The sequence below is a fragment of the Cherax quadricarinatus genome, chromosome 37 (assembly GCF_038502225.1).
Source record: "Cherax quadricarinatus isolate ZL_2023a chromosome 37, ASM3850222v1, whole genome shotgun sequence".
Classification (NCBI taxonomy): domain Eukaryota; kingdom Metazoa; phylum Arthropoda; class Malacostraca; order Decapoda; family Parastacidae; genus Cherax; species Cherax quadricarinatus.
In genome coordinates, this window is record NC_091328.1 from 32,850,138 (window position 1) to 32,878,105 (window position 27,968).

Genomic DNA, 27,968 nt, shown 5'->3' on the forward strand with positions numbered 1-27,968 from the left:
CACCCCCTGCCTCACCCCCCTGCCTCACACCCCTGCCTCACCTCCCTGCCTCACCCCCCTGCCTCACCCCCTGCCTCACCCCTCTGCCTCACCCCTCTGCCTCACCCCTCTGCCTCACCCCCTGCCTCACATCCCTGCCTCACCCCTCTGCCTCAACTCCCTGCCTCACCCCCCTGCCTCACCCCACTGCCTCACCCCCTTGCCTCACCCCCCTGCCTCGCCCCTCTGCCTCACCTCCCTGCCTCATCCCTCTGTCTCACCTACCGGCCTTACCCCCCTGCCTCACCCCTCTGCCTCACCTCCCTGCCTCACCCCCCTGCCTCACCCCTCTGCCTCATTCCCTGCCTCACCCCCCTGCCTCACCCCCTGCCTCACCCCCCTGCCTCACACCCCTGCCTCACCTCCCTGTCTCACCCTCCTGCCTCACCCCCCTGCCTCACCCCTCTTCCTCACCCCCTACCTCACCCCCCTGCCTCACCTCACTTCCTCACCCCCCTGCCTCACCTCCCTGCCTCACCCCCCTGCCTCACCTCCATGCCTCACCTCCCAGCCTCACCCCCCTGCCTCACCCCCCTGCCTCACCTCCCAGCCTCACCCCCCTGCCTCACCCCCTGCCTCACCCCCCTGCCTCACCCCCCTGCCTCACCCCCCTGCCTCACCTCCCTGTCTCACCTCCCTGCCTCACCCCCCTGCCTCGCCCCCCTGCCTCACCCCCTGCCTCACCCCCCTGCCTCACCCCCCTGCCTCACCCTCCTGCCTCACCCCCTGCCTCACTCCTCTGCCTCACCCCCCTGCCTCACCCCTCTGCCTCACCACCTGCCTCACCCACTGCCTCACCCCCTGCATCACCCCCCTGCATCACCCCCCTGCCTCACCTTCCTGCCTCACCCCCCTGCCTCACCCCTCTGCCTCACCTCCCAGCCTCACTCCTCTGCCTCGCCCCCTGCCTTACCTCCCTGCCTTACCTCCCTGCCTCACCCCCCTGCCTCACCCCCCTGCCTCACCCCTCTGCCTCACCTCTCTGCCTCACCCCTCTGCCTCACCTCCCTGCCTCACCCCCCTGCCTCACCTCCCTGCCTCACCCCCCTGCCTCACCCCTCTGTCTTACCCCCTGCCTCACCTCCCTGCCTCACCCCCTGCCTCACCCCCCTGCCTCACTCCCTTCCTCACCCCCCTGCCTCACCCCTCTGCCTTGCCCCCTGCCTCACCTCCCTGCCTCATCCCCTTGCCTCACCCTCTCTGCCTCACCTCCCTGCCTCACCCCCTGCCTCACACCCCTGCCTCACCCCCCTGCCTCACCCCCCTGCCTCACCCCCCTGCCTCACCCCCTGCCTCACCTCCCTGCCTCACCCCCTGCCTCACACCCCTGCCTCACCCCCTGCCTCACACCCCTGCCTCACCCCCCTGCCTCACCCCCTGCCTCACCTCCCTGCCTCACCCCCTGCCTCACACCCCTGCCTCACACCCCTGCCTCACACCCCTGCCTCACCCCCTGCCTCACACCCCTGCCTCACACCCCTGCCTCACCCCCTGCCTCACACCCCTGCCTCACACCCCTGCCTCACACCCCTGCCTCACCCCCAGCCTCACACCCCTGCCTCACACCCCTGCCTCACCCCCTGCCTCACACCCCTGCCTCACACCCCTGCCTCACCCCCTGCCTCACACCCCTGCCTCACACCCCTGCCTCACCCCCGGCCGCACACCCCTGCCTCACACCCCTGCCTCACCCCCTGCCTCACCCCCTGCCTCACATCCCTGCCTCACACCCCTGCCTCACACCCCTGCCTCACCCCCTGCCTCACACCCCTGCCTCACACCCCTGCCTCACCCCCTGCCTCACACCCCTGCCTCACACCCCTGCCTCACCCCCTGCCTCACACCCCTGCCTCACACCCCTGCCTCACCCCCTGCTTCACACCCCTGCCTCACACCCCTGCCTCACCCCCTGCCTCACACCCCTGCCTCACACCCCTGCCTCACCCCCTGCCTCACACCCCTGCCTCACACCCCTGCCTCACCCCCTGCCTCACCCCCTGCCTCACACCCCTGCCTCACACCCCTGCCTCACACCCCTGCCTCACCCCCAGCCTCACACCCCTGCATCACACCCCTGCCTCACCCCCTGCCTCACACCCCTGCCTCACACCCCTGCCTCACCCCCTGCCTCACACCCCTGCCTCACACCCCTGCCTCACCCCCTGCCTCACACCCCTGCCTCACACCCCTGCCTCACCCCCAGCCTCACACCCCTGCCTCACACCCCAGCCTCACCCCCTGCCTCACACCCCTGCCTCACACCCCTGCCTCACCCCCGGCCTCACACCCCTGCCTCACACCCCTGCCTCACCCCCTGCCTCACACCCCTGCCTCACACCCCTGCCTCACCCCCTGCCTCACACCCCTGCCTCACACCCCTGCCTCACACCCCTGCCTCACCCCCTGCGTCACACCCCTGCCTCACACCCCTGCCTCACCCCCTGCCTCACACCCCTGCCTCACACCCCTGCCTCACCCCCTGCCTCACACCCCTGCCTCACACCCCTGCCTCACCCCCTGCCTCACACCCCTGCCTCACACCCCAGCCTCACCCCCTGCCTCACCCCCTGCCTCACACCCCTGCCTCACACCCCTGCCTCACACCCCTGCCTCACCCCCTGCCTCACACCCCTGCCTCACACCCCTGCCTCACCCCCTGCCTCACACCCCTGCCTCACACCCCTGCCTCACCCCCTGCCTCACACCCCTGCCTCACACCCTGCCTCACCCCCTGCTTCACACCCCTGCCTCACACCCCTGCCTCACCCCCTGCCTCACACCCCTGCCTCACACCCCTGCCTCACCCCCTGCCTCACACCCCTGCCTCACACCCCTGCCTCACCCCCTGCCTCACCCCCTGCCTCACACCCCTGCCTCACACCCCTGCCTCACACCCCTGCCTCACCCCCTGCCTCACACCCCAGCATCACACCCCAGCCTCACCCCCAGCCACACACCCCTGCCTCACACCCCTGCCTCACCCCCTGCCTCACACCCCTGCCTCACACCCCTGCCTCACCCCCTGCCTCACACCCCTGCCTCACACCCCTGCCTCACCCCCTGCCTCACACCCCTGCCTCACACCCCTGCCTCACCCCCTGCCTCACACCCCTGCCTCACACCCCTGCCTCACCCCCTGCCTCACACCCCTGCCTCACACCCCTGCCTCACCCCCCGCCTCACACCCCTGCCTCACACCCCTGCCTCACACCCCTGCCTCACCCCCTGCCTCATCCTCCTTCAAAATACAACCATTCTGTTATTATTTGTTTATTCATAAATAACTTTAGCTTATCCCAATTCTCTGGAGAATCTGTTAATCTGTGTATCTGAGTAATGGAGTGCAGATTATCCAAGCCTCGTGCATGGTAAGTCTGCTCTGAGTAATGGAGAGCAGATTATCCAAGCCTCGTGCATGGTAAGTCTGCTCTGAGTAATTGAGAGCAGATTATCCAAGCCTCGTGCATGGTAAGTCTGCTCTGAGTAATGGAGAGCAGATTATCCAAGCCTCGTGCATGGTAAGTCTGCTCTGAGTAATGGAGAGCAGATTATCCAAGCCTCGTGCATGGTAAGTCTGCTCTGAGTAATGGAGAGCAGATTATCCAAGCCTCGTGCATGGTAAGTCTGCTCTGAGTAATGGAGAGCAGATTATCCAAGCCTCGTGCATGGTAAGTCTGCTCTGAGTAATGGAGAGCAGATTATCCAAGCCTCGTGCATGGTAAGTCTGCTCTGAGTAATGGAGAGCAGATTATCCAAGCCTCGTGCATGGTAAGTCTGCTCTGAGTAATGGAGAGCAGATTATCCAAGCCTCGTGCATGGTAAGCCTGCTCTGAGTAATGGAGAGCAGATTATCCAAGCCTCGTGCATGGTAAGTCTGCTCTGAGTAATGGAGAGCAGATTATCCAAGCCTCGTGCATGGTAAGTCTGCTCTGAGTAATGGAGAGCAGATTATCCAAGCCTCGTGCATGGTAAGTCTGCTCTGAGTAATGGAGAGCAGATTATCCAAGCCTCGTGCATGGTAAGTCTGCTCTGAGTAATGGAGAGCAGATTATCCAAGCCTCGTGCATGGTAAGTCTGCTATGAGTAATGGAGAGCAGATTATCCAAGCCTCGTGCATGGTAAGTCTGCTCTGAGTAATGGAGAGCAGATTATCCAAGCCTCGTGCATGGTAAGTCTGCTCTGAGTAATGGAGAGCAGATTATCCAAGCCTCGTGCATGGTAAGTCTGCTCTGAGTAATGGAGAGCAGATTATCCAAGCCTCGTGCATGGTAAGTCTACTCTGAGTAATGGAGAGCAGATTATCCAAGCCTCGTGCATGGTAAGTCTGCTCTGAGTAATGGAGAGCAGATTATCCAAGCCTCGTGCATGGTAAGTCTGCTCTGAGTAATGGAGAGCAGATTATCCAAGCCTCGTGCATGGTAAGTCTGCTCTGAGTAATGGAGGGCAGATTATCCAAGTCTCGTGCATGGTAAGTCTGCTCTGAGTAATGGAGAGCAGATTATCCAAGCCTCGTGCATGGTAAATCTGCTCTGAGTAATGGAGAGCAGATTATCCAAGCCTCGTGCTTGGTAAGTCTGCTCTGAGTAATGGAGAGCAGATTATCCAAGCTTCGTGCATGGTAAGTCTGCTCTGAGTAATGGAGAGCAGATTATCCAAGCCTCGTGCATGGTAAGTCTGCTCTGAGTAATGGAGAGCAGATTATCCAAGCCTCGTGCATGGTAAGTCTGCTCTGAGTAATGGAGAGCAGATTATCCAAGCCTCGTGCATGGTAAGTCTACTCTGAGTAATGGAGAGCAGATTATCCAAGCCTCGTGCATGGTAAGTCTGCTCTGAGTAATGGAGAGCAGATTATCCAAGCCTCGTGCATGGTAAGTCTGCTCTAAGTAATGTATAGCAGATTATCCAAGCCTCGTGCATGGTAAGTCTGCTCTGAGTAATGGAGAGCAGATTATCCAAGCCTCGTGCATGGTAAGTCTGCTCTGAGTAATGGAGAGCAGATTATCCAAGCCTCGTGCATGGTAAGTCTGCTCTGAGTAATGGAGAGCAGATTATCCAAGCCTCGTGCATGGTAAGTCTGCTCTGAGTAATGGAGAGCAGATTATCCAAGCCTCGTGCATGGTAAGTCTGCTCTGAGTAATTGAGAGCAGATTATCCAAGCCTCGTGCATGGTAAGTCTGCTCTGAGTAATGGAGAGCAGATTATCCAAGCCTCGTGCATGGTAAGTCTGCTCTGAGTAATGGAGAGCAGATTATCCAAGCCTCGTGCATGGTAAGTCTGCTCTGAGTAATGGAGAGCAGATTATCCAAGCCTCGTGCATGGTAAGTCTGCTCTGAGTAATGGAGAGCAGATTATCCAAGCCTCGTGCATGGTAAGTCTGCTCTGAGTAATTGAGAGCAGATTATCCAAGCCTCGTGCATGGTAAGTCTGCTCTGAGTAATGGAGAGCAGATTATCCAAGCCTCGTGCATGGTAAGTCTGCTCTGAGTAATGGAGAGCAGATTATCCAAGCCTCGTGCATGGTAAGTCTGCTCTGAGTAATGGAGAGCAGATTATCCAAGCCTCGTGCATGGTAAGTCTGCTCTGAGTAATGGAGAGCAGATTATCCAAGCCTCGTGCATGGTAAGTCTGCTCTGAGTAATTGAGAGCAGATTATCCAAGCCTCGTGCATGGTAAGTCTGCTCTGAGTAATGGAGAGCAGATTATCCAAGCCTCGTGCATGGTAAGTCTGCTCTGAGTAATGGAGAGCAGATTATCCAAGCCTCGTGCATGGTAAGTCTGCTCTGAGTAATGGAGAGCAGATTATCCGAGCCTCGTGCATGGTAAGTCTGCTCTGAGTAATGGAGAGCAGATTATCCAAGCCTCGTGCATGGTAAGTCTGCTCTATTATCAACATATCTCATGTTCTGCATCACCTTCATTATTTTTCTAATTACCTCCATTATTATAAGTCTCATCAGAGAGTGACATTTTACTCCATATACAACATTTGTCCGAGACCGCTCTGACTGGCTTGTTTAATTATGTTTGTATATAGTGTATTGTAAATTGTTTATTGTGTATAATATTGCATGTTCCACATATATTGTTAAATAATTTTCCAAAAATGTATCCTAATGACGGATATTGATTTGTAACCGAAACGTAGATGTTGTATTAATTATTAATAGACATGAGAAGCTGCAAGTCTTTCCTGCCAATTTTCAGTTATATTTATCCATGACTCACGAAATCGTAATGACACGATTGGAAACAAACCATACTACGGATGGGGTTAGAACCCGCGATCAGAGAGTCTCAAAACTCCAGACCGTCACAGTGGTGCCTATGCTAACCTTCCTATGATATAGAAATATACCTAATTGGCTGAATCTTATTGTAGCCAGCTGGTCCAGTGGCTAACGCGACGGTCTGGAGTTTCGAGACACTCTGACCGCGGGTTCTATCCCCATCCGTGGCATGGTTTATATTTATTCATTTTCATTCATACCTCTCTCTCTCTCTCTCTCTCTCTCTCTCTCTCTCTCTCTCTCTCTCTCTCTCTCTCTCTCTCTCTCTCTCTCTCTCTCTCTCTTTAACAGGGTTTTGCAAGGTTAGGTTAAAGGTTTCTAACTTTATTGATAAGCTAAAAACTGTTACTTTCATTAGCTTATTTCAAAGCCTTTTTATTGTAATAAGATATACAAATACGTAACAAGATGAAATTTTAACCATCTGTGAGTCAGAGATTTTATCTGATCAGCTGACTTTATTTTGTTGATGTCGTTATGCTGTGCGATCATGTTCCACACTCGAGTCATCCTAGAAATATATGATCTTAGATGAAGGGATGTTCTGGAGATAGGTAAAGCTTGAGTGTATTTGCTGTTTGCTGCCGCCTTGTGTAGATGCTCACTTTTCGTTGTCCTGGGAGTGCAGCTAAGTATGGTACCTTGACAATATTGGCATTTTACATAACAAGGCCACCTACATCCCTCTAGTGTTGGGTCCAGGCGAGATGTGAGTTATCTTACTCTGTTCTCTGTTCCGTCAAGAAGTAGGAGATGAGATGAGGGGCAGGTAATCCAAAAAGGTGGAGCATTCCCAAAGTGTAAACTTAGTTGTGCCTCGTACAAAATCTTGCAACTTATACTGTCGAGCAGATGCGAGATACGTCTAAGTCCTGTATGCTTCCTGGCCAAATTGTGTGCAAGATTTCCAACGTGGTTCTTCATAGTCAGTTTGGATTCAGATTTCACCCCAAGGATATCAACTTCATCCCCGGCTACCAACACTCTCCCATTCATGCTTACCACTGCTCCAGAATTACCATTATGATGCCTAAAGACGAATATCATTTGTTTCCTCAAGAACAAATGTGACCTGACATTGTTTTCACCTGGCTGATATTGCTCTAAGTTGGTGATTGATGTAACTTAGAGGAGCTGGTATTTCTTCTCTTGGAAAAGTAAATGTCAGAGTACAGTCGTCTGCATACTCATAGGATTCTGGAATGAGATGAAGCAGATCACTGAAGTAAACATTCCATAACAATGGCTTAAGAACACTTTCTTGTGGAACACTTTCACCAATAGAGTGCTTTGTTGACTGTCCCGACATAGTGCAGAGCCGGCGACTCCTAGTGCAGCTTTTCCAAGAGTTCTTGGTGCCATACTCGATAGAAAGCACCAGCATTGTCTAGTGCTACTACACAGCTGACCTAGGATTCATCCAGTGACTTGTGCCTCATAGTGGAGAAGTTTAACAGCAGATCAACAGGAAACTAAGCTTTTCTGAAGCTATACTGAACGACGATCACAACGATGCGAGCGGTAGTCGTAAAACGCTATCATATTCCGTTAGATTATTCTTTCATTTTCTTGACAGGAGTGACATTCGTCTGTAGTTGCTGATTTTTTTTATCTGCGCTTGTGTGAACAGGGATTTCATTTGCCTCTTTTCATAGAGTCGATCATTTACACTGATAGGCAGTGCTGATAGATGCGAATTAGAGGTAACGGTAGCTAATTTGCACATCTACTCATCAATCCTAGGCTCACTTACCTGGGCCCAATGTCTTTTTGTTCGAGTGATTTAAGAAGATACACTTCATTCTGCCTTATTGCCACCGGTGACAACTCTGACACAGTTCTTGCGGCTAGCCAAGGAAGTTCTCTTTCTGAATCAAGAACTTGCAACTTGGCAGCAAAGTGTTCGGCCACTACAGACGGTCCCATCCTGCCGATTTAGAGGCTGAGTAATTTCATTAGGTGAATAATCTTGTTTGTCCTTAAATAAGGATCAACAGGTTTTGGATCTCACTCTTCTTGATCCCAGTTCTTTTTGTCAGCCTAATATATAGAGATGACCCACTTCTGAACTTCTCAACTTGCCACTAGGCTTGCTTGTGCATGTTCCTGTTGTAGATTGTGGGATGCTTCTTACACCTCCAAGCCATATACTTGGCAGTAGCAGCCTCTCGTCAACTAAAGCCGAACCAAGACTGACCTGAAGGCTTCGTCACATACTGCCGGTGAGGGATGTATTTCTGTTGGAGAAGAGCATTCCGGTCGGAGACGGCGAACTCAAAACAAAGGGCCAGCCAGCTTCCTCTTTCCCACAGCCACTTTATAGGTGTACATTCTTCACTTCGTTCTATTCGACTTTTCAGTGTCGTAAAGACAGCCTTGTGATCAGATGATCCAAGGGGGTTGAGAAGCGACTATGCCTTCAGATAGATCACTCACTACTGGGCCGAGGGAGTAGCCAGAGATGTGAGTAGGGAAGTCATCAAAGGTGTTCATATCTTGTTACAATGCAAGAAGTTCATCATAATCCCTCTGTATAAGATGTTGGTTGAGGTTGTATATATGTTGGTAGAACTACCGACATGTATGAGCCCCCTTGTACAGGAAGCTCTTATGCTCGTCGCTCATAGACGTTCTGCAGAATCGTACCTGCTACGACTCCCATCGAGATTTGTTTCACTTCACCTCCAGACCTTCAGAGTGCAGTTATATGTAGAGAAACAAGTCTGGGGACGCTTAGACTAACCTCTGCTATAACTCCAACTGCTGAGAGAATGACACTCGTCAAGCCGCAGTTAGCCCTATCGGCAGGCGCTGTGTCAGCCTCGTGTCACAAGCTTCAGTGAGCAGCCTGCACAAAGATGATGTCACTTTGACTACTAGCTCGCTCACTGCAGTCTGGTGTATGATGTTACGACTCCCAGATGTTTTGCCTAGCCGTCTCTGCCACGACTCGCTCCACGCTCGCCGGCAGTGACAGCCCAGTGACAGTACAAGTCGAGAAGTGTCCTCCTGAGTCGATTGCCAGAAGTCCTGCCCAGTTGCCGAGTTTTGACGACGCCTCACTCGAGGGCACCAGCATGTCGTGCCCCAGGTTGAGTGGAAACCTGCAGCGACTCCTATGATGACTGCTTCACCGTTCCAAAGGAGACCGTACCCTGTTACGTCACAGCTCACCCGCAGCGATGTCTCCTGTGTTGCAGTATCTGTCCAGACGCAGGAAGGCGTGCAGTGATGCCCATCGACGCTCACTGCCTATGACCACGATGTTTAGCACACCCCACATGTTTTTTTCTTCCCTCCCTGTAGGAAGTTTATTTTTCCATGTCCATATGTATATATATGTTTTTTTATTTTGTGTTCTGTGCCCTGTTCCTACGAGAGAGAGACCGAGTTTCTTTTTCCACCAGTATTGTCGCGTCGGGACGACGTGAGGTAGGTGGCCGAGCAAATGTAGACAGCCTGTACTGTCTACCAGCTTAGTTCATATTTTGCGCCACTTAAGTGCTGCCCTCTGGGCCTGTCCAGGTCTGTGGGAAGCTGGTCCCACACACACTCACTCTCACAGCGTCCTAGCAGCAAGACAGCAGGCCTACTAGTTCTCCCTCTCGTGGGATGGCCCTCCTGGGCCATGGGCACAACACACAAGCCTGTAGACCCACCACGACTTGACAATAAACAAAGAAGCCTCCGAAGACGTTTATCACTGAACCCGCTCCGCTGCAGCATCACCAAATAATTTTGGTTTAACAGACAATATGTAAAGTAAAAGGACACAAGTGCAACTAATGTGACATTTTATTGTGGCAACGTTTGCCTCGATATAATGTGACATTAGTTGCACTTGTGTCCTTTTACTTGGATGAGGTTACCAACATTTATATGTTGACATATATGTTGTAGCAGAAGGGAGTCCATATTTTCCATCAGGAAATTGATGGGGTTTTCTTGTTGCCACTGAGGTCTGTACACTGCACATACTAATAAAGAGGTACAAGTGTTATGCATAGCTTGATTAACATCATTTTCAGGTAATTAGAGATGGCAACATCAATAAGCTGGTCATGCACACTTTTTAGAAAAGCACACGGCAACGCCTCCTCCTTGTCCATGCCTGACTCTTCTCACCCATGAAGTGTAGCAGCAATTCTAGCAAAACTGTCAGGAGTTCTTTCGTCCAGAAATGTCTCAAGAAAGGCAATTATGTAGGGACGTTGAGAGTTCATGAAACTATACCTAAGGTTCCCAGCATTGGTAATGAAGCTTCTAACTTTGGCCTACAGGATGCTGATAGACTGGCTCCTCACGACTGTGTTCAGCTTGAGTTGATGGATATGTAAGGTGATTTCTACCTTGCTCCATCACGTGTTGTCTACCTTGTTCCTTCACTTGTTGTCTACCTTGTTCCTTCACTTGTTATCTACCTCTAAGTCTAAGCTCTGGCTCTTGGTGACTGCCTTTCAGACAGGCAGCTGATCCTAGACAGGAGTAGCTGGTGGGTGATATGTGTGTTTATCAGTTCATGGATCCTGCTGGTTTGTTCCGAAAATAAATCTCTTATAGAACTGGTGATCCAGTCTGTCAAGATCCTCTTTTAACTACAGTGGTCTTCTTGACATTCCTTCTTGTGGCAGCAATTGCTCCTGGTATCTCGCAAGCAGTTGTTAGTGGTGTGCCTCCTCCAGTGACAGCGGGAGCACTGCCTAGTGTCAGGGAGAGTGAACTCCTATTTACTGCACCTCTTGTGTATCGCTGCTGATTCAACAGCTGATTTCTCTGTAGGTTCTGCTGCTGGTGAGTCCAATAATTATATACCTGGTGATCGTTTTCCTGGGACTGTGTTGGTGGAAGGTGAGACGGGTTTAGGTAGCTACCTCTTTCTCTTCCACGTCTTCTACCACGTCCACTACCACGCCCTCGTCCAGCTCCTTCACATATATTTCCGCAGTTCGTGCTTTTGCCCAGTATTTGTTCAGGTGCAGTGGCAATCACCTGATCATTAGCTGTACCAGACGCTGGTGGAGAAAAATCTGACTCGGTATCGGAAGATGGTGCAGTGTTGCCATGTGTACCAGCAGGTGCTGGAGCAATGATGGCAGGTGTACTATCAGGTGTAAGAGGAGAGCTGATAAATCCAGGATTTGCTTCGTTGCTGGGTATTGTATTCGTTCCCTCTACAGTGGCAAAAGAAGTTGTATTAGAATTTTTAGATGTAGTGTTTTGAACTCTACATGTGGGGCAATAGTGCAAACAGATTCCCACCAGGTATTTGTTGTTAGGTTAATCTCAGTGAGAGTATTCCTAACCTTGACATTCCTTGATGTAGGCCTCTTATCGTTTTCTATTATAGACTGAAGCAAATCTAATGCTATTTCTCAATCTTTTTTTCTCTCCCTCTTTTCTCTCACTCTCTCTCTTTTAAATAGAATATGCTATTAGTACTAATCCCATAGAATTCGGAAAATAAATTGAAAACGTGCCCGCTTACTCAGCACCTGGACCAGATTCATGGAATTCCCTATTTATAAAAAAAAAATGTGAAGTACCACTAACACGAGCCCTCAGTATTCTTTGGAGAAAAGCTCTAGTTCTAGGTGAAATTCTAGAGATCTTAAAGAGTGCAGACATAGCTCCTTTGCATAATGGAGGTAGTAGAGCACTAGATCAAATTTACAAACCAGTAGGCTTTACTTCCCACATCATAAAAATCTACGAAAGAGTGATGAGATATCAAATTACAAACTTCATGGAACAGCACAGTCTGCATAACTCAACCAGTGTAGCTTAAAAACTGGACTATCATGCCTGTCACAGCTGCTGAACCACTTTAACAGAATCACGGAGGCGTTGGAAAAACAACGCAAATGTGATATATACAGATTTTGCAAGGGCTTTTGACAGATGTGATCTTAGGGAAATTGCACACAAAATGAGGGCATAGCGGGATAGGCAGGCAGATGGATTTTCAAGTTTATAACACAGAACACAAAGGGTAGTAAACAGAGCAAAATCCAGCATTAGCGAGGTAAAAAGCTCAGTACCCTAAGGTACTGTCTTGGCACCTCTTCCGTTTCTTATCCTTATAGCATAGTATCTTCATAATTTTGTATCATTTGCAGATGACACTAAGAGAAGCATGAGAGTCACTTCTGTAGAAGACACTGAAAAATTGCAGGAAGAAATAAGCAGGATTTCCAGGCAAATAATATGAATTTCAATGGTGATAAGTTCCAGCTTTTTAGTTATGGAAAGATTAATGTACTCATAAGGAACACTGTCTACAAAACTCAAGAGGATCGTGAAATAGAAGGAAAGAAATACGTGAAACGCTTGGGAGTAACTATGTAAGCTGATCTTCCTTTCAAAGAACACAATAATACCAAGATCATGACAGGAAGACGAATGGGTGGATAATGAGTACTTCCAAAACAAGGAGAAATTGTACTAATGGTGACTCTTTTCAAATCTCTTGTGCTTACTCATTTGGAATATTGTTCATTGTTGACAGCCCCGTTCAGTGCAAGAGAAATATCAGATCTGCAACAGAAAGAGATCATTTACGGCCCGCATTGAGCCACTAATGTGTTTAAATTACTGGGTACACCTTAACGTTTTAATATGTACTTATTGGAGTGGAGGAGAGAGGGATACATGATAATATTTACCAGGAAAGTACTTGAGGGCCTTGTCCCAAACCTGTACACTGCCATAACAACATACTGCAGTGAGAGAGATGGGATGAAGTGCAAAATAAAGCCAGTGAAAAGTAGGGGTGCAATGTGCATCATATGAGAACATTGTATCAACATGCGTGACCCAGACTATTCAAGATCTTACCAGAAGATATCAGAAACACTGCTGGGACAAGTGTAGAAGTCTTTAAGAGGAAACTGGACAAGTGCCTTCACCCGATGGAAGATCAACCAGGCTGTGATGGGTATGTAGACCTGTAAGTTACCAGCAGCAACAGCCTGGCTCGACCAGGCAGGCACCAGGCGAGCCTGGCCCATGGCCGGGCTCAGGGAGTAGAAAAACTTTAGGAACTCATCAAAGGTATAACAACATAATATCTTTACTGACCCACATAATAACTTTATTGATCTACATAATGACTTTATTGGCCAACATAATGACTTTATGATCTACATAATGACTTTAGTTGTCTATATAATGACTTCAGTGACCTACATAATAACTTTGACCTACATAATGACCTTAGTGACCTACATTTTAACCTTATTGACCTACATAACGACTTTAGTGACCTATTAATGGCTTTATTTACCTAAATAATAACTTTAGTGACTACATAATGACTTTATTGGCCTACATAATGACTTTAGTGGCCTACATAATGACTTTAGTTACCTACATAATGATTTTAGTGACCTATATAATGATTTTAGTGACCTACGTAATGATTTTAGTAACCTACATAATGATTTTAGTGACCTACATAATGATTTTAGTGACCTACATAATGATTTTAGTGACCTACATAACGATTTTAGTGACCTACATGACGATTTTAGTGACCTACATAACGATTTTAGTGACCTACATAACGATTTTAGTGACCTACATAACGATTTTAGTGACCTACATAATGATTTTAGTGACCTACATAATGATTTTAGTGACCTACATAATGATCTTAGTGACCTACATAATGATTTTAGTGACCTACATAACGATTTTAGTGACCTACATAACGATTTTAGTGACCTACATAACGATTTTAGTGACCTACATAACGATTTTAGTGACCTACATAACGATTTTAGTGACCTACATAATGATTTTAGTGACCTACATAATGATTTTAGTGACCTACATAATGATTTTAGTGACCTACATAATGATCTTAATAAGAGCATCTCTTCAATCAGGAGAGCACCTCTTCAACGATGACTTCGAAGATGAAAGTACTTCTTCAAAGATGAGAGCAGTTCAAAGAAGGCACATCTTCGAAGATGAGAACACTTCAAATACGAAAGCACTTCTTCAAAGATTGGAGCACTTTGTAAAAGATGAAAAGCTCTTAAAAGATGGGAGCACTTCTTCAAAGGTGACCAGCAAAATGAGATAAGTTATAAGGGTGCATTTAACTAATTTAACTGCATTAACAAAAACATTTGGTGTTATCAAATTAACAATGTTGTAAACGAAACATGCTGGGAAGATATCCTAAACAATGCATAGAAATAAATAACTCTTTGGCACTTGAGGTATGTTCAAGGCACATTCCACTAAGCAAAAAAAAAAAAAAGAGAAAATATAAACTAGAATGAGAGAGACGCTGCCTCTACAAGAGAACGCGAAGAATCACAAAGCTTCTCCAAGGCGGCAATCTATCTGGAATACGGAAGGAGTCACTGACTAGAGAAATAGACATTATCAAACTAAAGTTAAAAAATCATGCAGGATCTAGAAAACACAGAAGGAATTTTATGCAATTAATGAATTTGAAAAAAATATCTCCTTTCATATGCCAAATCTAGGGCAAAAACCCTTGCTTAAACAAGGTGGGACTTGTACAGATGACAACAAAGTAATGAGTGAAATACTGAAGTCTCAGAATGAATCAGCTTTTAGTGAGCCATTATTATTATGATTATGATTATTATTATTATAAAAAATGAAGCGCTAAGCCTACAAGGGTCATACGGCATTAGTGAGCCATTAATCAGACCAAGGGTCCACAATCTAAATTTTTTTCTTATGACCGACACTCAAAATTTTGTTATTATTCCCAGAATTTTCGATATAACTCTAACACAACTTCGAAAAAAAAAATTAACGACATGCCTATGCACTGTGTCCCAGGCCCGGCCTCGTGGAACTCTGTGTTCATTAATAACTGCAAGAAACCCCTTTCACTTGCCTTAAATATTCTATGAGATAAAGCCCCACTCGACAAAGGTGGCAAAGCAATTGGAAAGAATTATAAACCGATAACACTAACGTCCCACATCCTACAAATTTTTGAAAGGGTTATAAGAAGCAAGTTTGTAGATGAATGGTTCAGAGAACCGACATGTTGATAAATTAGACACATGTGCAACTCTTGGGTATCTTTATTGAGGAAACGTTTCGCCACTGTGTGGCGAAACTGTGTGGCGAAACGTTTCGCCACACAGTGGCGAAACGTTTCCTCAATAAAGATACCCAAGAGTTGCACATGTGTCTAATTTATCAAGAAGCAAGTTCACCATCCTCTTGAGTACCCAACAGTTGCACAGTCCAGGGCAGCATGGGTTTAGAGGAGGTTACTCTTGCCTCTCACAGCTACTGAAATACTATGACATGGTTTTGGATGCAGTGGACGACAAACAGAATATTAATGTAGTATACACAGACTTTGCGAAAGCCTGCAGCAAGTGTGATCACTGTATAACAGCACACAAAACGCGTGGTTAAGGAATAATGGGAAAAGTGGGTAGATGGCCCTTTAACTTTCTAACCAACAGAACGCAAAGATTAAAAATAAACAGAGTAAAGGCAGAGGCGCATCCAGTTAAAAGCTGTGTTCCACAAGGTACAGTACTCGTTCCAGCTTCATCCTCATCGTCATATTTAATAAAGGCAGAAGTGTCAACCACTGCACCGTTCTTTCTTTGCTGACGATACGTGAATTTGCATGGCAGTGCCGTTATTGAGGACACTGTAATTATCCAAGCGGATTTAAGCCAAGTCTTCCAATGGGCCGCAGAAAACATGAAGTTCAACGACGACATATTTCAATTACTCCGATATGGAAAACTTAAGGGAATAAGAACTAGATCGGAGTATAAAAGAAATTCTAACTACACAATACAGAGAAAAACTAATTTGAAAGACTTGGGAGTGATAATGTCAAAGAATCTCACTTTCAAAGATCACATTAAAATCTCCACCACATGTGCTAGGAAAATGATAGTATGGATAATGTGAACCTTCAAAACTAGGGATACCAAACCAATGATGATTCTCTGTAAGTCATTTTGTTTTATCTAGGCTGTTATACTGCTGCTCGCTAGCGGCCCCTTTCAAGGCAGGCGAAATTGTAGATTTGGTGAATATATAGAGAACTTTTACTGCACGTATAATACTATCAAGCACCTAAATTACCGGGATTGTTTGAAGTCCCTCGACCTGTACTACTTGGAACACAGGCGAGAAAGATACATTATAATCCTAGAGGAACTAGTCCCAAGCCTGCACATGGAAATCACTCCCTATGAAGACAACAGACTCAGCAGTCAGGGCACATCCTCCCAGGGGTGCCGTGAGTACACTAGGAGTTAGCATAATGAGTGTCAGGGGTCCAAGATTGTTCAACTGATTCCCATCATACATAAGGGGGATTACCAACAGACCCCTGGCTATCTTCGAGAGGGAGCTAGACAGATACTTAAAGTCAGTACTTGACCAGCAGGGCTATATTTTGCACATCTTCAAAGATGAGAGCACTTCAAAGATAAGAGCACATCTTCAAAGATAAGAGCACATCTTCAAAGATAAGAGCACATCTTCAAAGTTAAGAATATTAAGCCATATGTACCCAGGTTATGGCAGACATATTTCTTGATATATATAAATTATCTAATAATATGACTGAAACTCTTAATTTACAATTTACGTTACATATCTGTTTATCCTAAGTTATGTTTAACGTGTTTAACATTTTAGTCTTAATGTTTTTTTTGTAAACACTCGTTGTTAAATTTATCTTATTGATATTTAACTAATATTTTTTAATTTAAAATCAATACGCATGTCATTATTATTAGTTTACTGGGCATATAATTTAACATTTTTAAGAGTTAATAAGATTTAACAAAACTACAGCTTCCTGTGTATTATATTTCAACATTATTTAATTACCGTTTCTTGAGTTATAACGAGATTTAACGTAGCATTTAACACGTCATTTAACACAATATTTAACACAGCATTTAACGAAAGCATTTAACTATTTAGAGTAACATTTAGCATAATATTTAACATATCGATTAACGCAATATTTAACACATGACGGGTCGTTTATAATAGCGTTTAGCATACCATTTAAAGAAGAATTAACATAGTATTTAGCGTAACATTCATTGTATGATTTAAAGCAGAATACAACGAAGAGATAATCAATCTCACTTTAACAAAATTCAACTAAAAACAAGATCTCGCTGTGATTATTTACTTTCCTCGATGTATTTTGTAGAATAAAATACAATAGTTCTGTAAATATTTAACACTTACCGTAATATAGTGGTAGATAGTTTTGGTGGGAGTGGTAGATGTTGCGGGAGTGGTAGATAGTTTTGGCGTGAGTGGTAGATAGTTTTAACGGGAGTGGAAGATAGCTTTGGCGGGAGTGGTAGATGTGGCGTGAGTGGTAGATAGTTTTGGCGGGAGTGGTAGTTTTGGCGTGAGTGGTAGATAGTTTTGGCAGGAGTGGTAGAGAGTTTTGGCGCGGGTGGTAGATAGTTGTGGTGGGAGTGGTAGATGGTTTTGGCGATAGAGGTAGATAGTTTTGGCGGGAGTGATAGATAGTTTTGGCGATAGAGGTAGATAGTTTTGGCGATAGAAGTAGATAGTTTTGGCGGGAGAGGTAAATAATTGTGGCGACAGTGGTAGATAGTTGTGGCGACAGTGTAGATAGTTTTGGCGTGAGTGGTAGATAGTTTTGGCTGGAGTGGTAGATAGTTTTGGCTGGAGTGGTAGATAGTTTTGGCGGGAGTGGTAGATAGTTTTGGCTGGAGTGGTAGATAGTTTTGGCTGGAGTGGTAGATAGTTTTGGCGGGAGTGGTAGATAGTTTTGGCTGGAGTGGTAGATAGTTTTGGCTGGAGTGGTAGATAGTTTTGGCGGGAGTGGTAGATAGTTGTGGCGAGAGTGGTAGATAATTGTGGCGGGAGTGGTAGATAGATGTAGCGAGAGTGGTAGATAATTGTGGCGAGAGTGGTAGATAATTGTGGCGAGAGTGGTAGACAGTTGTGGCGAGAGTGGTAGATAATAGTGGCGATAGTGGTAGATAATTGTGGCGAGAGTGGTAGATAATTGTGGCGAGAGTGGTAGATAATTGTGGCGAGACTGGTAGATAGTTGTAGCGAGAGTGGTAGATAATTGCGGCGGGAGTGGTAGATAATTGTAGCGAGAGTGGTAGATAGTTGTAGCGAGAGTGGTAGATAGTTGTAGCGAGAGTGGTAGATAATTGTGGCGAGAGTGGTAGATAATTGTGGCGAGAGTGGTAGATAATTGTGGCGAGAGTGGTAGATAATTGTGGCGAGAGTGATAGATAGTTGTGGCGAGAGTGGTAGATAATTGTGGCGAGAGTGGTAGATAATTGTGGAGAGAGTGATAGATAGTTGTGGCGAGAGTGGTAGATAATTGTGGAGAGAGTGATAGATAGTTGTGGCGAGAGTGGTAGATAATTGTGGCGAGAGTGGTAGATAATTGTAGCGAGAGTGATAGATAATTGTAGCGAGAGTGGTAGATAGTTGTGGCGGGAGTGGTAGATAATTGTGGCGGGAGTGGTAGATAGTTGTGGCGAGAGTGGTAGATAATTGTGGCGAGAGTGGTAGATAGTTGTAGCGAGAGTGGTAGATAGTTGTAGCGGGAGTGGTAGATAGTTGTGGCGAGAGTGGTAGATAATTGTGGCGAGAGTGGTAGATAGTTGTAGCGAGAGTGGTAGATAGTTGTAGCGGGAGTGGTAGATAGTTGTGGCGAGAGTGGTAGATAATTGTGGCGAGAGTGGTAGATAGTTGTAGCGAGAGTGGTAGATAGTTGTGGCGAGAGTGGTAGATAGTTGTAGCGAGAGTGGTAGATAGTTGTAGCGGGAGTGGTAGATAGTTGTGGCGAGAGTGGTAGATAATTGTGGCGGGAGTGGTAGATAGTTGTGGCGAGAGTGGTAGATAATTGTGGCGAGAGTGGTAGATAATTGTGGCGGGAGTGGTAGATAGTTGTGGCGAGAGTGGTAGATAATTGTGGCGGGAGTGGTAGATAATTGTAGCGAGAGTGGTAGATAATTGTAGCGAGAGTGGTAGATAATTGTGGCGGGAGTGGTAGATAATTGTAGCGAGAGTGGTAGATAGTTGTGGCGAGAGTGATAGATAATTGTAGCGAGAGTGGTAGATAATTGTGGCGGGAGTGGTAGATAGTTGTGGCGAGAGTGGCAGATAAATGGAAACTCAAACCCAGGGAAAGCTTTAAACCCGTTGGGGTCATGCATTACTCGGGTGGGAATCGTCCATCGCCTGAGGGAAAGAGCACCACTCTACTTTGATCCGAGGAGGGAAGGAGCGTAGCTATGATTCCTTTGAATCAAGAACTCTTTACTAGCATCAAGAAGCTTTTAATACTGATCAGTCTACTGTTGGTAACAGATTTTGTGCTTTTAGCAACAGATTTTGTACTGTTGGTTACAGATTCTGTTTACAGAAACACGTAATGTTTTAGAAATTTTGTGTATTCCAGTGTTACGTTCTATTGTGTTGGTGACGGCGATTAGTGAGGCTTCTAGACACCGTCGACGTCTAAGGTCTGGTTCGGTGAGAACGAGTTGTGCCTCATCCCGGTTCATCAAATGCCCCGTGGAGTCTCTGTGGAGGACACAGGCGTACTTTAAATCGTCTCTGTTATTGGCACTTCGATGCTCGTTCAGGCGGACCGCAAGATCTCTGCCTGTCTCGCCTACATATTTCCTGGGACAGAATCCACAGGGGATGGTGTAGACGCATGCTGTGGAAATTAGAGGTGTAGGGTTGCGTCCCACACCTCAAACTTCCCATACCACACCATGTCTTTCAACCTCTGTATGTTAGAAGTGATCAAGAGCCCAGGACCGAAACGTTTTCTAATAAATATGTCCTAGTGTTTGCTTACGTGTTTTTATACCTACTTGTCGTTATTTATTACCAAGGTCTATACCAACAGATTCAGTACTGTTGGTAAGAGATTCTGTACACTGTTTTCTTCACATCAAGATAGAGTTAAACTGTCGGTATTCTCATCAATGCTTTTGAGAACTTTACATACTTGTAGTCCAAAGTTCATAGATGAAGAAATCTCAAAAATTTATGAAATAGCTAATGATCTAAAATACCCAAGAAAATTAATTGATAAATCCTTTAAATTTGCCAGAAATACTTGACCAGTTCAAAAAGGGACAACCAACCTTATTCAACTAAAAATATGTTGGTTCTTCCTTACCATGAAAATTTGGTTTATATGCCTTCTCTTCTTAAGACTTTTAATATCAAAGTTGTATTTAAACATCTTGATACAGCAAAAAAACAAACAAAAAAAAAAAACTTATAAATTCCCCCCAAAATGCTGACGGATGTGTGTATAAGATGCCTCGTGAAATACGTGATAAGGTTTATTACGGTCAAACTGGTAAAAGTCTTGAACTTAGGTTATAGCATAAATATATCATTAGAACTGGACAAGATTCCAATGCTCTGTTTATTCATGTGAGAGATTTTAACTCTCCAATTGATTTTCAAAATGTTGAGAAAGTTGTATCAAGCAAGTCCATGGTTGACAGGAAAATAATTGAATCTTGTTTCATAAATAGTTTTGAAAATAATATGAATATTTCTTATGGTTTATATAAATTGGATTCATTTAAAATTAATAAAATTTGGGAAGAATTTAATGATATATTAGACTATTAAAATCTTAATGCTTGGGTAGAGTATCAGTTGTGTTTCACAGAGTCAGGTGTTGTAACGTGACTGTGAGGTGTAGTCTTGCCCTTACATACCTTCCTGTTGATGTCTTGTTTTATAGTTCCTTGATAATGTGAGAAGTCACGAAAGCCCTTGGAATTTCGATATTCTTTCACAGTAGTTGTTCTGTATATTGTGATATCACTTGTTTACTGTGATATTGCGCGCGCGCGCACACACACACACACACACACACACACACACACACACACACACACACACACACACACACACACACACACACACCGAAAAAGAAAAACTTTCATCATTCACTCCATCACTGTCTTACCAGAGGCGCGTTTACACTACAGTTATAAAACTGCAACATTAACACCTCTCCTTCAGAGTGCAGACACTGTACTTCCCATCTCCAGGAATCAAGTACGGTCTGCTGGTTTCCCTGAATCCCTTCATTAATGTTACCTTGCTCACACTCCAACAGCACGTCAAGTCCTAAAAAAACATTTGTCTCCATTCGCTCCTATCTAACACGTTCACGCATGCTTGCTAGAAGTCCAATCCCCTTGCACGCAAAACCTCCTTTACCCCCTCCCTCCAACCTATCAGAGGCCGACCCCGACCTCGCCTTCCCTCCCCTACAGATTTATGCACTCTTGAAGTTTTATATATATATATATATATATATATATATATATATATATATATATATATATATATATATATATATATATATATATATATATATATATAATAATAATAATAATAATAATAATAATCACACACGCTCACAAGTTGAAGACATTACAATGGTCAAGGAGTGCCAGGCCAGAAGGACATACGTACCCGTGGCTAGTTCATGCTGGTCTCTTAGTAAAAATCCTTCAGGTAACTCACATTTTGAGTTAATTTTTAAATATCATTATAGCTAACGTATTAGCTGTAATAAAGCATATATTTGTGCATAATAAAATTATTTTATAGTCACAGAGATCCGTGCGGTCAGCGAAAACGCGAGCGTGTGAGAACGCACGCACGTACACACAACAACACCCTCCCTTCTCGGGTGGCAGCAGCATACTGACGCTCCTCCTGTAGGTGCCGCCCACAACACTCCCGCAGGTGCCGCCCACAACACTCCCCTGCTGCCACTCACCTGCTGCAGCTCCGCCCACTCGCGCCTGCCCACCGCTCTTATAACCACGTGTTAACCCACTCCCACCGCCATCTTGACCCACTCCACTCCACCAAATTATTGCTTCTGGAGTTTTGCAAATCTATTATTTAGCTGGGAGGTCAAGTTGTTTCTCTGACAATATTGCTGCGAACTCCATCTTGTGGTACAGAGAAGGATAATGATGACAGACAACGTATCGTTATTCCGAAACATTTCGCCTACTCAGTAGGCTTCTTCAGTCGATATAAATGTTTGGACAACAAGTTGCTTCCTTAGTGTATAAACATTGTCTCCACATATATGTTGTACTTTATCAAGACTAGTGGACAGAACACAAGTACAGTCTGAGTGACTGGTGGACAGAACACAAGTACAGTCTGAGTGACTGGTGGACAGAACACAAGTACAGTCTGAGTGACTGGTGGACAGAACACAAGTACAGTCTGAGTGACTGGTGGACAGAACACAAGTACAGTCAGAGTGACTTGTGGACAGAACACAAGTACAGTCTGAGTGACTGGTGGACAGAACACAAGTACAGTCTGAGTGACTTGTGGACAGAACACAAGTACAGTCTGAGTGACTGGTGGACAGAACACAAGAACAGTCTGAGTGACTGGTGGACAGAACACAAGTACAGTCTGAGTGACTTGTGGACAGAACACAAGTACAGTCTGAGTGACTGGTGGACAGAACACAAGTACAGTCTGAGTGACTTGTGGACAGAACACAAGAACAGTCTGAGTGACTGGTGGACAGAACACAAGTACAGTCTGAGTGACTTGTGGACAGAACACAAGTACAGTCTGAGTGACTGGTGGACAGAACACAAGTACAGTCTGAGTGACTGGTGGACAGAACACAAGTACAGTCTGAGTGACTGGTGGACAGAACACAAGTACAGTCTGAGTGACTGGTGGACAGAACACAACTACAGTCTGAGTGACTGGTGGACAGAACGCAAGTACAGTCTGAATGACTGGTGGACAGAACGCAGGTACAGTCTGAATGACTGGTGGACAGAACACAAGTACAGTCTGAGTGACTGGTGGACAGAACACCACTACAGTCTGAGTGACTAGTGGACAGAACACAACTACAGTCTGAGTGACTGGTAGACAGAACACAACTACAGTCTGAGTGAAGGGTGGACAGAACGCAACTAGTCTGAGTGACTGGTGGACAGACCACAACTACAGTCTGAGTGACTGGTGGACAGAACACAAGTACAGTCTGAGTGACTGGTAGACAGAACACAAGTACAGTCTGAGTGACTGGTGGACAGAACACAAGTACAGTCTGAGTGACTGGTGGACAGAACACAAGTACAATCTGAGTGATTGGTGGACAGAACACAAGTACAGTCTGAGTGACTGGTGGACAGAACACAAGTACAGTCTTAGTGACTGGTGGACAGAACACAAGTACAGTCTGAGTGACTGGTGGACAAAACACAAGTACAGTCTGAGTGACTGGTGGACAGAACTCAAGTACAGTCTGAGTGGTGGACAGAACACAAATACAGTCTGAATGACTGGTGGACAGAACACAAGTACAGTCTGAGTGACTGGTAGACAGGACACCACTACAGTCTGAGTGACTGGTGGACAGGACACAACTACAGTCTGAGTGACAGGTGGACAGAACACAAGTACAGTCTGAGTGACTGGTGGACAGAACACAAGTACAGTCTGAGTGACTTGTGGACAGAACGCAAGTACAGTCTGAATGACTGGTGGACAGAACACAAATACAGTCTGAATGACTGGTGGACAGAACACAAGTACAGTCTGAGTGACTGGTAGACAGAACACCACTACAGTCTGAGTGACTGGTGGACAGAACACAACTACAGTCTGAGTGACTGGTGGACAGAACACAACTACAGTCTGAGTGACTGGTAGACAGAACACAACTACAGTCTGAGTGACTGGTGGACAGAACACAAGTACAGTCTGAGTGACTGGTGGACAGAACACAAGTACAGTCTGAGTGACTGGTGGACAGAACACAAGTACAGTCTGAGTGACTGGTGGACAGAACACAAGTACAGTCTGAGTGACTGGTGGACAGAACACAAGCACAGTCTGAGTGGTGGACAGAACACAAGTACAGTCTGAGTGACTGGTGGACGGAACACAAGGACAGTCTGAATGACAGGTGGACAGAATGCAAGTACAGTTTGAATGACTGGTGGGCAGAACACAAGTACAGTCTGAGTGACTGGTAGACAGAACACCACTACAGTCTGAGTGACTGGTAGACAGAACACAACTACAGTCTGAATGACTGATGGACAGAACACTAGTACAGTCTGACTGGTGGACAAACACAAGTACAGTCTGAGTGACTTGTGGACAGAACGCAAGTACAGTTTGAATTACTGGTGGACAGAACGCAAGTACAGTCTGAGTGACTGGTGGACAGAACACAACTACAGTCTGAGTGACTGGTGGACAGAACACAAGCGTAGTCTGAGTGACTGGTGGGCAGAACACAAGCGTAGTCTGAGTGACTGGTGGGCAGAACACAAGTACAGTCTGAGTGACTGGTGGATAGAACACAAGTACAGTCTGAGTGACTGGTGGATAGAACACAACTACAGTCTGAGTGACTGGTAGACAGAACACAAGCGTAGTCTGAGTGACTGGTGGGCAGAACACAAGTACAGTCTGAGTGACTGGTGGATAGAACACAAGTACAGTCTGAGTGACTGGTAGACAGAACACAACTAATCTGAGTGATTGGTGGACAGAACACAACTACAGTCTGAGTGACTGGTAGACAGAACACAACTAATCTGAGTGATTGGTGGACAGAACACAACTACAGTCTGAGTGACTGGTAGACAGAACACAACTAATCTGAGTGATTGGTGGACAGAACACAACTACAGTCTGAGTGACTGGTAGACAGAACACAACTACAGTCTGAGTGACTGGTGGACAGAACACAAGTACAGTCTGAGTGACTGGTGGACAGAACACAAGTACAGTCTGAGTGACTGGTGGACAGAACACAAGTACAGTCTGAGTGACTGGTGGACAGAACACAAGTACAGTCTGAGTGACTGGTGGACAGAACACAAGCACAGTCTGAGTGGTGGACAGAACACAAGTACAGTCTGAGTGACTGGTGGACGGAACACAAGGACAGTCTGAATGACAGGTGGACAGAATGCAAGTACAGTTTGAATGACTGGTGGGCAGAACACAAGTACAGTCTGAGTGACTGGTAGACAGAACACCACTACAGTCTGAGTGACTGGTAGACAGAACACAACTACAGTCTGAATGACTGATGGACAGAACACTAGTACAGTCTGACTGGTGGACAAACACAAGTACAGTCTGAGTGACTTGTGGACAGAACGCAAGTACAGTTTGAATTACTGGTGGACAGAACGCAAGTACAGTCTGAGTGACTGGTGGACAGAACACAACTACAGTCTGAGTGACTGGTGGACAGAACACAAGCGTAGTCTGAGTGACTGGTGGGCAGAACACAAGCGTAGTCTGAGTGACTGGTGGGCAGAACACAAGTACAGTCTGAGTGACTGGTGGATAGAACACAAGTACAGTCTGAGTGACTGGTGGATAGAACACAACTACAGTCTGAGTGACTGGTAGACAGAACACAAGCGTAGTCTGAGTGACTGGTGGGCAGAACACAAGTACAGTCTGAGTGACTGGTGGATAGAACACAAGTACAGTCTGAGTGACTGGTAGACAGAACACAACTAATCTGAGTGATTGGTGGACAGAACACAACTACAGTCTGAGTGACTGGTAGACAGAACACAACTAATCTGAGTGATTGGTGGACAGAACACAACTACAGTCTGAGTGACTGGTAGACAGAACACAACTAATCTGAGTGATTGGTGGACAGAACACAACTACAGTCTGAGTGACTGGTAGACAGAACACAAATAGTCTGAGTGACTGGTGGACAGAACACAAGTACAGTCTGAGTGACTGGTGGACAGAACACAAGTACAGTCTGAGTGACTGGTGGACAGAACACAAGTACAGTCTGAGTGACTGGTAGACAGAACACAAGTACAGTCTGAGTGACTGGTAGACAGACCACTAAAATCTGAGTGACTGGTGGACAGAACAAAAGTACAGTCTGAGTGACTGGTGGACAGAACACAACTACAGTCTGAGTGACTGGTAGACAGAACACAACTACAGTCTGAGTGACTGGTGGACAGAACACAACTACAGTCTGAGTGACTGGTAGACAGAACACAACTACAGTCTCAGTGACTGGTAGACAGAACACAAGTGCAGTCTGAGTGACTGGTGGGCAGAACACAAGTACAGTCTGAGTGACTGGTGGATAGAACACAAGTACAGTCTGAATGTCTGGTGGACAGAACACAACTACAGTCTGAGTGACTGGTGGACAGAACACAACTACAGTCTGAGTGACTGGTAGATAGAACACAACTAATCTGAGTGATTGGTGGACAGAACACAACTACAGTCTGGGTGACTGGTAGACAGAACACAACTAATCTGAGTGATTGGTGGACAGAACACAACTACAGTCTGGGTGACTGGTAGACAGAACACAACTAGTCTGAGTGACTGGTGGACAAAACACAAGTACAGTCTGAGTGACTGGTGGACAGAACACAAGTACAGTCTGAGTGTCTGGTGGACAGAACACAAGTACAGTCTGAGTGACTGGTAGACAGAACACAACTACAGTCTGAGTGACTGGTAGACAGAACACAAGTGCAGTCTGAGTGACTGGTGGGCAGAACACAAGTACAGTCTGAGTGACTGGTGGATAGAACACAAGTACAGTCTGAATGTCTGGTGGACAGAACACAACTACAGTCTGAGTGACTGGTAGACAGAACACAACTAATCTGAGTGATTGGTGGACAGAACACAACTACAGTCTGGGTGACTGGTAGACAGAACACAACTAGTCTGAGTGACTGGTGGACAAAACACAAGTACAGTCTGAGTGACTGGTGGACAGAACACAAGTACAGTCTGAGTGTCTGGTGGACAGAACACAAGTACAGTCTGAGTGACTGGTGGACAGAACACAAGTACAGTCTGAGTGACTTGTGGACAGAACACAAGTACAGTCTGAGTGACTGGTGGACAGAACACAAGTACAGTCTGAGTGACTGGTGGACAGAACACAAGTACAGTCTGAGTGACTGGTGGACAGAACACAACTACAGTCTGAGTGACTGGTGGGCAGAACACAACTACAGTCTGAGTGACTGGTAGACAGAACACAAGTACAGTCTGAGTGACTGGTAGACAGAACACAAGTACAGTCTGAGTGACTGGTAGACAGAACACAAGTACAGTCTGAGTGACTGGTAGACAGAACACAAGTACAGTCTGAGTGACTGGTAGACAAAACACAAGTAAAGTCTGAGTGACTGGTAGACAGAACACAAGTACAGTCTGAGTGACTGGTAGACAGAACACAAGTACAGTCAGAGTGACTGGTAGACAGAACACAACTACAGTCTGACTAGTGGACAGAAAACATCAACTCCAGTCTGAGTGACTTGTAGACAGAACACATTAACTACAGTCTGAGTGACTGGTGGTAAAGTTGTAGCATGGTGGTGGTGGAGTTGTAGCATGATGGTGGTAGAGTTGTAGCATGATGGTGGTAGAGTTGTAGCATGATGGTGGTGGAGTTGTAGCATGATGATGGTAGAGTTGTAGCATGATGGTGGTAGAGTTGTATCATGATGGTGGTAGAGTTGTATCATGATGGTGGTAGAGTTGTAGCATGATGGTGGTAGAGTTGTAGCAT

At 46.2% G+C, this 27,968-nt stretch overlaps 1 protein-coding gene across 1 annotated transcript in view; it reads right to left on the reverse strand.

The window, feature by feature from the left end:
• The window catches only part of LOC128704237 (uncharacterized), a 586,655-nt gene extending 564,577 nt beyond the window's left edge, over positions 1–22,078 (reverse strand). The window contains exon 1 of the mRNA XM_070091942.1: positions 21,836–22,078. The gene's annotated coding sequence lies outside the window, so the exon portion shown is untranslated. The remainder of the gene's footprint in view (positions 1–21,835) is intronic.
• Positions 22,079–27,968: the final 5,890 nt, after the last annotated feature.